Below are 13,307 nucleotides of genomic sequence, written 5' to 3'. Positions count from 1 at the left end.
AGATGGAAACTCCTGAGTAGCTAGGGTTACAGATATGAGCCATTGGAACCTGGCTTACTGAGAACTTTCTCTGTAGATAATATTCATCAGGACTTAGACCTTGAGCAATTACCTTCTTCCTCAACATTATAAGATAAAATGGTGCAACTTCTCAATATAAAACCATTTATTGTTAGATTAAACATACTTTGTTCCTCAGAGCAATAGGATTATTTTGGTAGAAAACTGTGAATTTGGCCAGGCTTGGGGCTCATGCCTGTAATCCTAGCTACTCAGGAGACTGAGATCTGAGGATGGACATTCAAAGCCAGCTCAGGTATTGAAGTCTTTGAGGATCTTTTCTCTAATTAACCACTAGAAAACTGAAAGTGGCACTGTTGCTCAAGAGGTAGGGCAGTGGCCTTGAGCTGAAGGGTTCAGGGACAGCGCCCAGAGTTCAAGCTCCATCATCAACAACAAAAAAAGAAAAAAAAAGAAAGAAAACCGTGAATTTTAAGCCCACAAGCTCCAAACAGGTATGTCTTTAGTGCTCAGGCTGGCTTTGAACTGCAATCCTCAGATCCCCTGCCTCCTGAGTAACTAGGATTACAGGCATGAGCCACCATGCCCTACTAAGTTTGTGTTCTTTTACTAACAATTCCTTATATAGGCCAAGGTATTTTGAAACTTACAGGTGATTTTTTTTAAAAAAGAGATACACCTATTGTTCTGTTATTTAAATTTCCCAAATGAAGAACAATGCCTTTGAACTCGGTGCTTTATGATTACAATGTTAAAAGTAGCATATATTGCATACTTAATGTTTCTCACTTTAATTTTATCTTTAGATTGGATACATGCAAGAAAAATCAACATATTTCCCATTTAAATTAATATGTTTTTAAACATGTACAGGACCAAAGAAGGCCAAATAGGAAACAAAAGCCATTATTTTATTGTATTGTACGGTATGGTATTTATGTATTTAGTGATGGTGCTGGTGATTGAACTTGGACCTTGCTATCTTGCTTATGTCATACATCCACTTCCAGCTTTTTACTGGTTTACTGAAAATGAGTCACTCTGCTTTGTCTGGTCAGACTGCTTGTGAATCATGATTCTCAGATCTCAGCCTTCTTAGTAGCTTAGATTACAGATGCGAGCATTCAGTTCCTGGTTATATTGGGATGTATTTTGATATAAAGTTTATGCTGGAAAAATTTCAATGTAAAATATTGTATATTCCCATGGGTGACCAATAAGCTAAAAAGGGACTAATTCTGGTATATCTGAAGTTAATGCCTTTTAGCTGAGTGTTTGAGAACACAAACATTTCTCTTTAAGAACAAACATAAAATTTACTGAAAACAGCTCTGCATGACTCAGTTCTCCTTTGGAAAAGAAATTCAATTGACTTTTTGGCTATTATCAAGATGAATGAATGCTTCAGCTCTGAGCCTCACTTTCCAGTGTAGATTTAGGTAAATGTAATGTTGCTCATTTTTCCTTCATTTAACCCTCACAAGTTAAAAGGTGTACTTTTCAGATTAAAGATACATATCGTCTGTAAACTGGAATGTCATGCAGCAATTAAAGTAAAAAGAAACCTTTTATGTATTGGCATCTATTTCTATTGCTCCTTTAGTTATCTGATTTAGCTGTGCGGTTTTTTGTAAGGAAATGCAAAGAGAAAGATAAAGCATACTTATGGGAATAGAATATTAATGCTACACTCCAAATGTTGTAACCTATGTCTTAAAGTATGTTCAAATCCACAAGCAAATTATCTATAAATGAATTTTTATAATATATGTTAAGAATGTAACCTTTTAGCATGCATCTTTCTTTTCTTGGCAAATAATGAAATAAAAGATGAATAAAGTCCCAAGTGAAGTTCAAAAGTCTTGCTTAGATGTGCTTATCTTCAAAAAGTTTATAAAATCAGCATTCAGAATTGAAAAGTATTGTTAATATGTGTGAAATGTATTTTACTTTTATTATCTTTAAGTGGTACAAAGCAGCTGCCTTTTAACACATGAGTGTGTGACTACAACTTAATCAATGTCATATCTTTCAACATTCTTCCCTATTCTCCTCTCCCCTTTCCTTACTCTCCTCAATTTTGTAGAATTTTAATGAGATGAACACTGAAGAAACAGTAACTTTCAGGTTTTTTTGTTTGTTTGTTTAAATCCAGCCTTTGGGATAATAAGTGCCAGAAGTAGCACTCTCACTTTCTTTAATCCTCTCAGCCTCTGTCTCAAACACAGCATGCTAGCTAAGGACCTTTTCAATCTCACTGGTAAAAGGATATATAAGATTCCACACAGAGCAAGGAACTTACTAGTGAGTCCTACTTGCAGTCCTAGCTACTCCTCAGATCTGAGGAATAAGGTTTAAAGCCATCCTGTGCAGAAAGTCCTTGTGGTAGAATGTCCTTGGGAGAGAGAAACAGAGAGATAAACAGAGAGTAAGCAGATACAGTAGTCGGGACCTGAATTTAAGCCCTAAACTCCAAGACTGGAACAAAAAAAAAATCAATCAATCAGTCAGTCCCACCCAGTATTATATAGCATTATTTGGTGGCAGAGTATCATCTAAAATCCATGAAATCTTATTCAGTACTGAAAAAAATCTTGTATGTCTTGTTAATTCATGATTCAATTACTTTCTGATGCTTCTTTTTTTTTGCTTTTTTTCTCTGTAAATATATTTCCTGAACAATAGTTTATACTAAAATCTCATTTTAGTTCTGTAGTCCTTTACAGAATTCCATAGATTTTTTTTCCAGGAAGAAAATGTAGTTATTCACTGAGTATCAGTGTGGGAAAAAAAAGTCATTCTAAAATGTCTTAATTTTCTCCCATGTCTCAATATCAATGCACTTCAGGAGATTTTTGTTTATTTTACAAAATCTATACCATATTCCTAGTCATATAAAATATTAGTTATAAAATATATAAAGTATATAGAAAATATACCAACATTACACATATGGTTGTGCTTTTAGTCCTATATATCTATAGAACATAGGACTCTGTATTTTAGAATTGAGTTTTTCAATTTACTCATATAATAATATTATTATTTATTATTATTACATATCATTATTGTTAAAATTCACTATTGTAATTATGGAATAAAATTCCAATTTCAAAATACTATGATATATCAGTGTGCCTATACTGCAAATTTAGTGCCTCTATTTTTTTAAATTTAATTGCCTAAGCATAAATTTAATTTATTTTGTAATGTATTCTTAATAGTTTATATGCTTAATAAGGAATTATTTTTAGGCATTATTAAACCCTTGGCTCCTAGAGTCAGTATGACAGTAGAGGATCACAATCAGTTCCAATTTTGCATAGAATTTTCAAAAACAAGCCACATTTTCTTCCGGTATAGACAATACTTAAATCTAGACATAATTTACAGAAGGCCCATATTGCCAGATATTTTACCTACCAGTTCATGATTTCATATTTAGGGTGGTCATTTTCTATTGAATTGTAATTAAAAATAGAGATTCACTGTAATATAAGGAAAGCCTGCCTGAAACCACATGGTGCTGACCATGCCTTACTATAAAGTAGAGGTTTTGGAGAAAGACAAATATCACAGAAAGAAGGAAGGGAGAAAAAGTAATAATAAAAGAGGGAGGGAGTGGCAAACAGGATCAAAAGACAGTATTCCTGTGTGCAAAAGTCCCAATGTGTGTGAAGTTTAAATATCAATGAAAATTGAGCAATGGTTTAATTTTCACACAAGAAATTTGAAGTTGAGAAGTAGGCATTTTGCACTAATGTGACAGTTTACGATGTCAACAGGTACCACCTATTGTTATTTTGACCTCCTGTACAGTTGTTGAATTGTAGGACACAATAAGAAGTGCTTTCTCCCTCCAAAGTCTGTCTTTACAATGTACTTGTGAATGATGCATAGAGAATGGGATAGGGGAAATGTTGAGGGAACTCTGATTTGTAGAACTAAATGATTTCTGGTTTAGTAACCCATTCAAGCTATGACTATAATTCCCATAAAGAAGACAGAGTAAAGAAGTGGACACAGAATAATTTTCAGGAGCCACATAAAACAACTTTGCCTAAAAAATGGACAAGAATATTTACAATTATAAAACATCACGTTTATTTTTATTACATATACTAAGTAATAAGTGAAAATACTCCTTGGTCATTTTAGAGAATCAAGAAGATTCAAGAATACAGTTTGAGGATGGGAGTTTGGCCTAGTGGTAGCATACTTCACTAGCATACATGAAGACCCAGGTGCGATTCCTTGGTACTATATACATAGAAAAAAGAAGCCAGAAGTGGTGCTGAGGCTTCAGTGGTAGAGCTCTAGCCTTGAGAAAGTCCAAGGACAGTGCTCAGGCTCTGAGCTCAAGCCCAGGACTGGAAAAAAAAAGAAAGAAAAATATACTTTGAAATATTTTCATGCAAATTCCACACAGTTGATATGTCATTACTAATTTAAAAACTACAGCAGATGAGATGCTATGTCAGAGCATCTTGTAGCTTGTTTAGAAAGATACTGAACAAAGATTATTTCAATCTATGTGCCTATAACTCACATTTGTAACCAGCTACTTAGGAGGTTGAGATCTGAGTATCACAGTTGGAAGCAAAATCAGGCAGGCAATTCCATGAAACTCTCATCTCCAATTAAGTACGAAAAGTGCTGGCAGGAGAGCTGTGGCTCAAGTGCTAGAGCACTAGCCTTAAGAAAAGCTCAAGGACAGCATCCAAGCCTGAGTTCAAACCCCAAGACTGGCACACACACACACACACACACACACACACACACACACACACACACACGCACAAAAAAAAAATTAAGTGTATTTTAAGTGTAGAGTGCTGAGGACTTTAATATCAATAAACTCAATGGATTGAGGGAGTCACTAAAACCCTAACTCTATCAGCCTCAATTAATACCTTCATTATAAAGCATTTCAGAAAACCATGAAATAGTACTACACAATAAAATTCTAACCCTACTCTTCCTATAAGGATGAATGTATATCTTATTGATGTACTAATAGCAATATTTATGTAGAAATATTTATATATTTGTGTACTAATTATATTTGTATAGCAATATACATGTATATATATTTACTAATAGCAATGTTTATATAGCATATTACTCAATAGCAAAAATCTATAAATATTCTATCTTCAATTTATCAAGATATTTTCCTCAAATTCCATATAACAATTTAGATTATTTCCAGGTGCTAAAAACTATTTTATATGTAATTTGGCCCATGTATATAAGATGTATCTAAGATTATAGAGCATAAGTAGGAATAAACTTTGATTAACTGGAGATTGAGATATTTGATTTGCAAATATTGTTGAAAATCCAGACTGATAAAAGGCAAATGAGCTGACAAGCATCCATAGTTTAAGGAAAGCTTTTTAATAACTAGTGAGAGGAAAAGAATCTGACTCTAACACCGTTTGGGACTTATGCATTACATATTTTTGTAATATATCCAGTACAGACTCAATTATTTATGCTACTGGACTTTGTGGATAGTCTAAAATAATTTAAAACTAAGTCATGAAATACATTTCTGTACTTACAGAATATGAAGGACTCAGGTGTTAGAAATTCACCATTTATCAAAACATTGAAATATTCTGACAATCGCAGGCAACACTGGAAATATGCTTTATTAATCCCTCAGACATGCCTTTTATTATTCTGTCCCCGAACTTTAGAGGGCTACATATATATTCACCAATAACGAATAAGCAATGATAAAAATGAAGTATCCTAAATTTGTCATAATATTTTCCTACTGAAGGCTTTAAGAAATGGTTCATTCCAGGTATTATCCTTTTTCTGATAAATAGTAAGATTTTCACTTGAGTTTTTTTGATTAATAAACATTGTAATAACCTCCTATATTCTAAAAGATAGGCTAAGTTCTAGAAAATTTCTACAGAAAGTTGTCTTGGATTTTAAATGACTCTTATAAAAGACAAATGATTAAAAGAGAACATTATTTTTAGAACTAGAACTTTCTAAAACAGTGTGGTAATATATGATATGAAAGTGAATGTGTTATTTATTGTTTTAGTTTATGAAGTTTAAGTACATCTCAAAGATATTGTCTTAGTTTAAAATTCCTAGAAAGAGAATTTGAGTCAAAGAACTACCTGCAGACAATGCCTCAAGAAAGTGAGGAAAGAAACACTGAGAAATGGGAAAGTCAGCTTTCCATTCCACTGCAAAGATTTTGCTGCATCTTTGTAAATTTTTTTAACCATGTACTTGATTTAATATTTTCAGACAGTATTGTAGTTGGTGATACATTAGGATACTGGTTGATACTGATCTGATCGATGATGAATAATTGTATGATTTTGGTAAGTTATCCCATATAAGAAAAATAATCCCTAGAAAAGATGTGATGTTTTAGAATGTATTACTCCTCTAAATATGAAAGCTATTTTACAGAAAGGAATCCTTGAAGGTGGGCATGTGGTCACAGAATACACGGTTTACCCTCGCTCCTGCTTCACCCAATGTCTGCTAGCCTGCGAGGTGATGGAACAGGCTGGAGGAGGACAAGTGAAAGCCGCTAAAGAATAATATCTGTATGAATTAGGGAGTACAGGAGTATAGATTCCTTATACAAACAGTCAGAAGACTGGGGAGGGTGGTGAGTGCATGTAATCTAACTTGAGAAGCTGATGTAAGAAGATCAGGATTATGAAGTTTGCTAAATTTACACTGAAAGTCCCTGATTAAAAAAGAAAACCAAAAATATTTGGATTGACTTCATTTTCCAATTATAGTGATTGCTCATAATTTCAGAAAAGTATTTCTAACTTTTCCCAAACTTTGGCTTGACTTAGAGTAACTGATTTCAGGAGAAGGGAGAGTTCCAGTAGGGGAAATAAGATGTGTTTATGAAATATTCAGTAACAGCTCCAATACAGTAATATCTTGTTCTTGAAAAAGAGGAAACCAATATATAAGAACATTTTGATATAATGTCTGGAAAATTGACTTTCCTAGCAATAAGAATGAGACTTCCGATACAAATTCAAATAAGGAAGAATAATTTCAGTACTGAGTGATATATAGTCTACTTTCCCAATTTCTGTGTATATAGGTTCAACAATTATATTTAGTAATTGACTGGTTTAATGAACCAGGCAAACAATGAAGCCCAAAGAAATATTAAGTTTAAAGAGAATTATGAATATTAATTAATAACCAGGACGTAGTTACATACTGCCTCTTCTAAAATTTCCCAGAGAAAGTCTTTCAAGTATATTAGAATATTCAATAGAATATTTTCTGTTGCTAGATAGATTAAGAAAACAGAGCATATGTAAACCATAGAATACTAAACAGCCACAGAAAGCATAAAATTCTATCAGATGCAACAACAAAGACAGATGGGGAGAAAATATGCTAACCGAAGTAAACCTGGTACAGAAAGACAAATACCGTATATTTGTAGCCTTATCTTGAATATAAAATAGTTCATCTAAAGTACCAAGATGATACTATCTTGTGATCAAAGATACCCTGAAGCCGCAGGTGAGGCAGGAATGAAAACTCGAGGCTAATCTGAGCAACACTGACTCGCTTTACTAACTCACCAACTGGTAAACTACAAAGTAAATTAAATGGCAGGTAAATAGAATGACAGACAGGTTGATTGATAGATTTTAGAAGGATCAATGGAAGATAAACCTGAAAGTAACAAACAGGCACACTAAAAGAAGGAAATGATGTTGTAGAAGTTGAAAATGAAATAATTCCAGACTTGGAGGAAAGTATGAGAGAGCGACAGGCACAACCTAGTGAATAAATGAAGGGATACATTTGTAGAGTACTTTGGTATGCATTGAGGAGGGAAAGGTAATTCCCTACTTGACCAATTCTACTTTGTTTCTTTCACAGCTTAAAATTGTCTGTTAGAATGGTTTCTGATAAAATATGACTTTGGTTCCTTATTGGTAGAATTGGACATTAAACAATAGCAAAATTTTTGCTCCTAGTGCTGTTCCATATCACTTTTCTACCCATGAATCTTTGTTCCTACAGCAAGGCTCTGAATTAAGAGATTTTGTAACATGACCTAGATGAATTTTATCTTGTGATTGTGTATCTTCCATGCAGGGTTGCTCTCTATACACCATCAGTTTGTGACAAAAAAAATTCACATTTATTGTTTAAGGAAAAGCCACATTTTTCTACATTCAATATCCTTGACTTTAACCATGTAGTCTTCCTTTTTTCACGATACTATACAATCAACTTTGCCAAGCTGAAATTAGTAATTGACTTTTTTTTTTTTTGCTAGTTCTGGGGCATACAGGGCCTGAGCACTGTCCTTGGGCTTGCTTTCCTCAAGTCTAGGGCTCTACCACTTGAGTCACAGCACCACTTCCAGCTTTTCTATGTATGTGATACTGAGGAATCCAACCCAAGTCTTCATGCATGCTAAGCCAGCACTCTACCACTGGGCCAAACTTCCAACAAAGCAATTGACTCTTAATTGTCTCCAAAATCAGATGGTCAAAGTCAGTTTTTGGGGGGGTATAAATGTTAATTCTACCCTTGTATTAAATAGTATAAGATAGAACTGAACATCCCCCTCAAAAATCTAGTGTGAAAATAATAACAAATTCACCTGCTAGGGTAACCTTAGACTTTTTCCACATAGAAACTCATTTTATGTTGTTTTTTGGTTGTTTTGTGGGTTTGTTTTCTCAGTGAGTTGTATAGCAAAAAGTGGGCTCAATTAAAACATATAGTCAAAAGGTGAAAGAAGCTATATGATGTCCCTCTTCATAAATGAGCCTTCTTGAGCGACTTTGTATACATTAAACTGTGTTTCTACTGTCACCTAAGCTACCTTTTCTCAGGAAAGAGCAGGGCTGAGTCCCTTCTTATGATTACTTTGATCTTGGAATACATGGAAACAATGCTTCTCACACCCAGTTTCCTGGTTCTATACCACCTACTCCAAATAAAAATCTAAATTTCTTTCACCTGATTTTTTTTATCAGTCTTGGGATCTGAACTCAGAGCCTGAGCACTGTCCTTGAGTGTGTGGTACCTAGGTTAAACCTAGGGCTTCGTGTACTGTAGATGAGCACTCTACCACTAGGCCACTCTTCCTGCCTCTGAATTTTTATTATCTTTAAGAAGCTGTACGAATTCAAGTCAGTTTATGAGCTTAATTCATCTTGATCAATGTCACCCTTTTCATCATTCTTACCCCAGTTGTCCCAACCCAACCCATCCCCCAAGTTATCTACTTCCTTTTTGACATATGTGCATTGAATATTAAGATTACTCTTGCACCTTTTTTAATTTTTTCATTGCTATTGAGATCTGTGCAGCTTTTCTACTATAAACTCTACTCCAGACAATATTGACATAGAACTTTTTTAGCAGTGCTACTAGTGCCATTTATTCGGTATTTCTAATCATCCTCATATTTAAATAATTCTTTAAAATTTCCTGTGGACCAGACACAGACTGCTATTTCACATGGAATATCTTTACTATTATGTCTCCTTCTTTGCAATATGAGTTCTGGGATTTCTGCTTTTAGTAATGGATGTGAAATTGTTAACAGTAATCATTCTAGAAAGAAAATGTCTTCTGGAGTCTTTCTTGGCTGTTAAAATCTTTGTAATAGGAATGTGAGCCCACATCTATCAAACATCTCTTACCCACATATTTTCCTATACATTTCATTGCAGAATTCATATCCAGTATATATTTTTCCATATAATAATGATCTACTTGACTTCTATCAAGTAGAAATTTTAGCTCTTCCTTAGGTAGTATAGTACTTCCTGATTGTAGATACACTAGACTTTAACCTTTGTTGTTTACAGATACTTTTCATTATCAGGGTTTGTTTTCCACATTACTAAGCCAAAAGTATTCAGCAGAATCTAAAGTCTGTCTCTCACTTAATATATATATATATATATATATATATATATCCAAATACTATGTTCTTTCTCATTCTGTGTTAGTGCACTAACCTTGGTATGGTTAATTAACACAGGCTGATAATTCAACTTTTTCTGAAGAATTCCAACGTTCCCATTTACCTCCTGAGTTTCACCCTTTATTCTGACTTCCCTGTAGCTATAGAAGATTAACATTTTCCAGTAGCTAGTAAGGAAGCTTTGCCTTTTGGATCTTTTGCTTTGAATTTGTGACTGATTGTACTCATGCTATCATTTTCTCTCATTAATGAATCAGTGGCATTCAGCTGTAATCACTCACTTTCTTCTCCTTAGACTTATGTTTCCTTAATATGGCCTAGAAATCAAAGACATTGCATCATTCACTGTTTTTGCCTTCACTAGTGAAAGTTTAACAATTACAGCTCTCCAGCCTGACAAGAATAATCAGTATTTTTGTCTCTAATTGTGGAGTTATCACTGCCTGTCAGAAAGATGTCTATCTCCAAAATCTTATTGTAGTTTCTGCTTCCTAGGTGCACATTTGCTGCTAAGATTGATTTGCCTAGAAACAGTCAGGAGGGCTACATGCAAAAGCTTTATTGGAGAATACTTTTGTGAGATAGACTGTAAAGAAGTGACTGGGATAGAAATGCAGAGAGAAAAAATGATAATGCGTAATGTTATGATTTAGTGCTCAGTATACCCTTTTAAAAATTCTGAAGTAGGATGGGAAAAGAAAGTAAGAGAAAAACATGGTAGGGCATAACAATGTCCAATAAGAAATGTACTGACCACCTTATATATGTGAGTAAAACCCCTCTGTACATCTCCCTGCAAAAATATTAAATTAAAGAAAAATAATTCTGAAGTTGGAACAGAAGTTAAGAATTGTTGACAATGGAGGAACAAGGTTTAGAGTTTGGTGCCCATTAAAAATGTTGGAATCAGATGGTCACAGGTGAAATTTTGGAGGAAGCAACTCCTAGAAGATCAACAATGAATATATTGCCTGGTGAGAATCTCAGCTTTTATCACAAACAAGTTGACATTCTAAGCACTAATAAATAAGTAGGTGCATTGGCTAATGATAGAGGTTCTTGATGAAGCACTACTTTATCTAGGACACATGTTTCTATGGACTCATAACATTTCAGAAATTGAATTAGCAAGTAAAGATTAATAGAATATCAACAAAGATAAATTTAATAAACATCCATAAATAATTCTAAAACCCATGGATGATAATTAGTCCTAAGTCAATAAAAGCAAGCATCAATATGAACTGATTGAAGAGAAGTTTGGTGTTACAATCCCAGCTAGAGATTCATATCATGCAGAGCTTTATGAAGTCATTAATATTTGATGACAGTAATTTTCTCCCATTTATCTCATAATGGTTTATATAACTAATCTAAAATGAAGAACCAGCATTGTTGATGAAAATAGTTCTTAAAGTCAAACAAATATGGACCATGCTATTCTGAACACTAGAAGTCCTAGGACCACTGGGAAGCTTCGCAAAGCATGGCTAACCCTGTGTGAAAACAAGATAAGCTAATTTATGTTAACATGGACATTTACCTCTACCAAATGTTTATCATGTTTTCATAGGATTCCTCTTAAAGAAATGACTAATTTTTTAATTTTAAAGGTACTAGGCTATAGTACATATTACTTTGAAGAACATTCCCAATAATAAACAATAATTGAACAATGAGGACCATATAAATGCCTTTCTAAATGTATTCTATAAATAAAAAAATAGAATAGAATGATGTAAAAATTCTTACTATACATGGTAATGTGAACTCTATTTGAAATGAATCAAAGTGTCCCAGACCCCAAACTTTCTGACATTTAACTAACCGGATGTAAAAATCAGAGAGAAGTGACTCATTTGGAGTTGTGTGGGGATGGGAGGGGGCAGTGTGTAATTGGACAGCCTTCCATATCAGAACAAAGGTATCAGTTTTAATCTATGCAGGACCACCTGAATAGTAGTTGGGAAAAAAAGATAGATGAAACCAATAAGTCAGAGAAAGTGACCATTTACAAAACAATTCAATAAGTACTTATAACTGTAAACCAAAGAGAAACACAAGTTTCTCTTTGAGGGGAGGAAAGATATTGCTAAGCTTTACAATGTTGATAGTGACCACCTTCCAATTATAAGCAGGGCTGGAATATCTGGAATCCTCTCATCTCTGAGCCTAAATCTGGAGTACTCACCACCTAAGAATTGCCAAAGTTTAGGACATTAGTGAGGGCTCCATTTCACCTCTACATGGGTAATAAACTAATCACATCAAACGCATTAATGGAAAGGTGATAGAAAAATCTTAAGAAAATCTAGTTTTACATCTTTGTGACGTTGGATGAGGGAAATGAGGACCAAGACATGAGAAAGGGTATTAATGTATGTGAAGTAACGCACCTTCTGTGAATATAATGTAACAGTTCTATTAATTGCAATAAAAATACGGAAAAAAGTCACAAGAATGTTTATAAATTAATAATGTGTTCTGAGAAAGAAATATGAAGGAAATCTTTATCACATTAGCTACAAAACAATAAAATATGAAGGAAAATCTTTAACCCACGAAGTGCAATGTCTCTGAAATTAAATTTAGTTAAGTATCAATGGGGGAAAGAATATGGCAGAAAGTTTACAAGGGACCAACAGAGCTTTCTTGGAAGAAGCTGTTTTAGGGTTCCACCAAGCCACTGATTCACACCAAGTAAGTTGCAAGTAGACCGAGATTTCTATCAAAGGAGAGAATTATAAGAGGCCTGCGTAAGAAGCAGATTTTAAGTGTCTACCGGCAGAGGCACTGTGGGCTCAGGGAGCCATGACAAAGGCAGTGGTGGCAGCAACAAAGATGCCATTGCGTATGGGCTTTCCAGTCACCAACCACACGAACTGAAGGACCAGAAACAGGAATCCACATCCCAGCCAGTTACAAATGACCACAAAGGCAACTCATCATATCATAGGCAGTCTGAAAAAAACAACAGAAAGTGTGAGTACCCCACATCCCAGAGAATGGCAGATGGAAATCCTTGCTCTACTAGAGAAGTTCATTTTTGAAAGTAGCTTAGAGCCTGGCAGAGTACCTGGCTAGGGAATATAGCTCTGAGGTAGATCATTTGACTGCAGAGTACCTGGCTGGTAACACTTGCGGGAAAAAGTCGACATTTTTAAACAGGTCAAAGGAATATGATTTCCCTGCTCCTCCCCTCTCCAGGGGAAAACAAAAGACCCACCCAAAGAGAGGCAGCCTCACCCAGTGGAAGGCAGGCCTTCCGGTGGAAAGGTGGCCCTACTGTACAGCAGTGAGCAGAGAC

Source organism: Megascapheus bottae, chromosome 9 (assembly GCF_031878675.1).
Source record: "Megascapheus bottae isolate mThoBot1 chromosome 9, mThoBot2.hap1, whole genome shotgun sequence".
NCBI classification, from domain to species: Eukaryota; Metazoa; Chordata; class Mammalia; order Rodentia; family Geomyidae; genus Megascapheus; species Megascapheus bottae.
Note: the sequence above shows the minus strand (reverse complement) of the source record.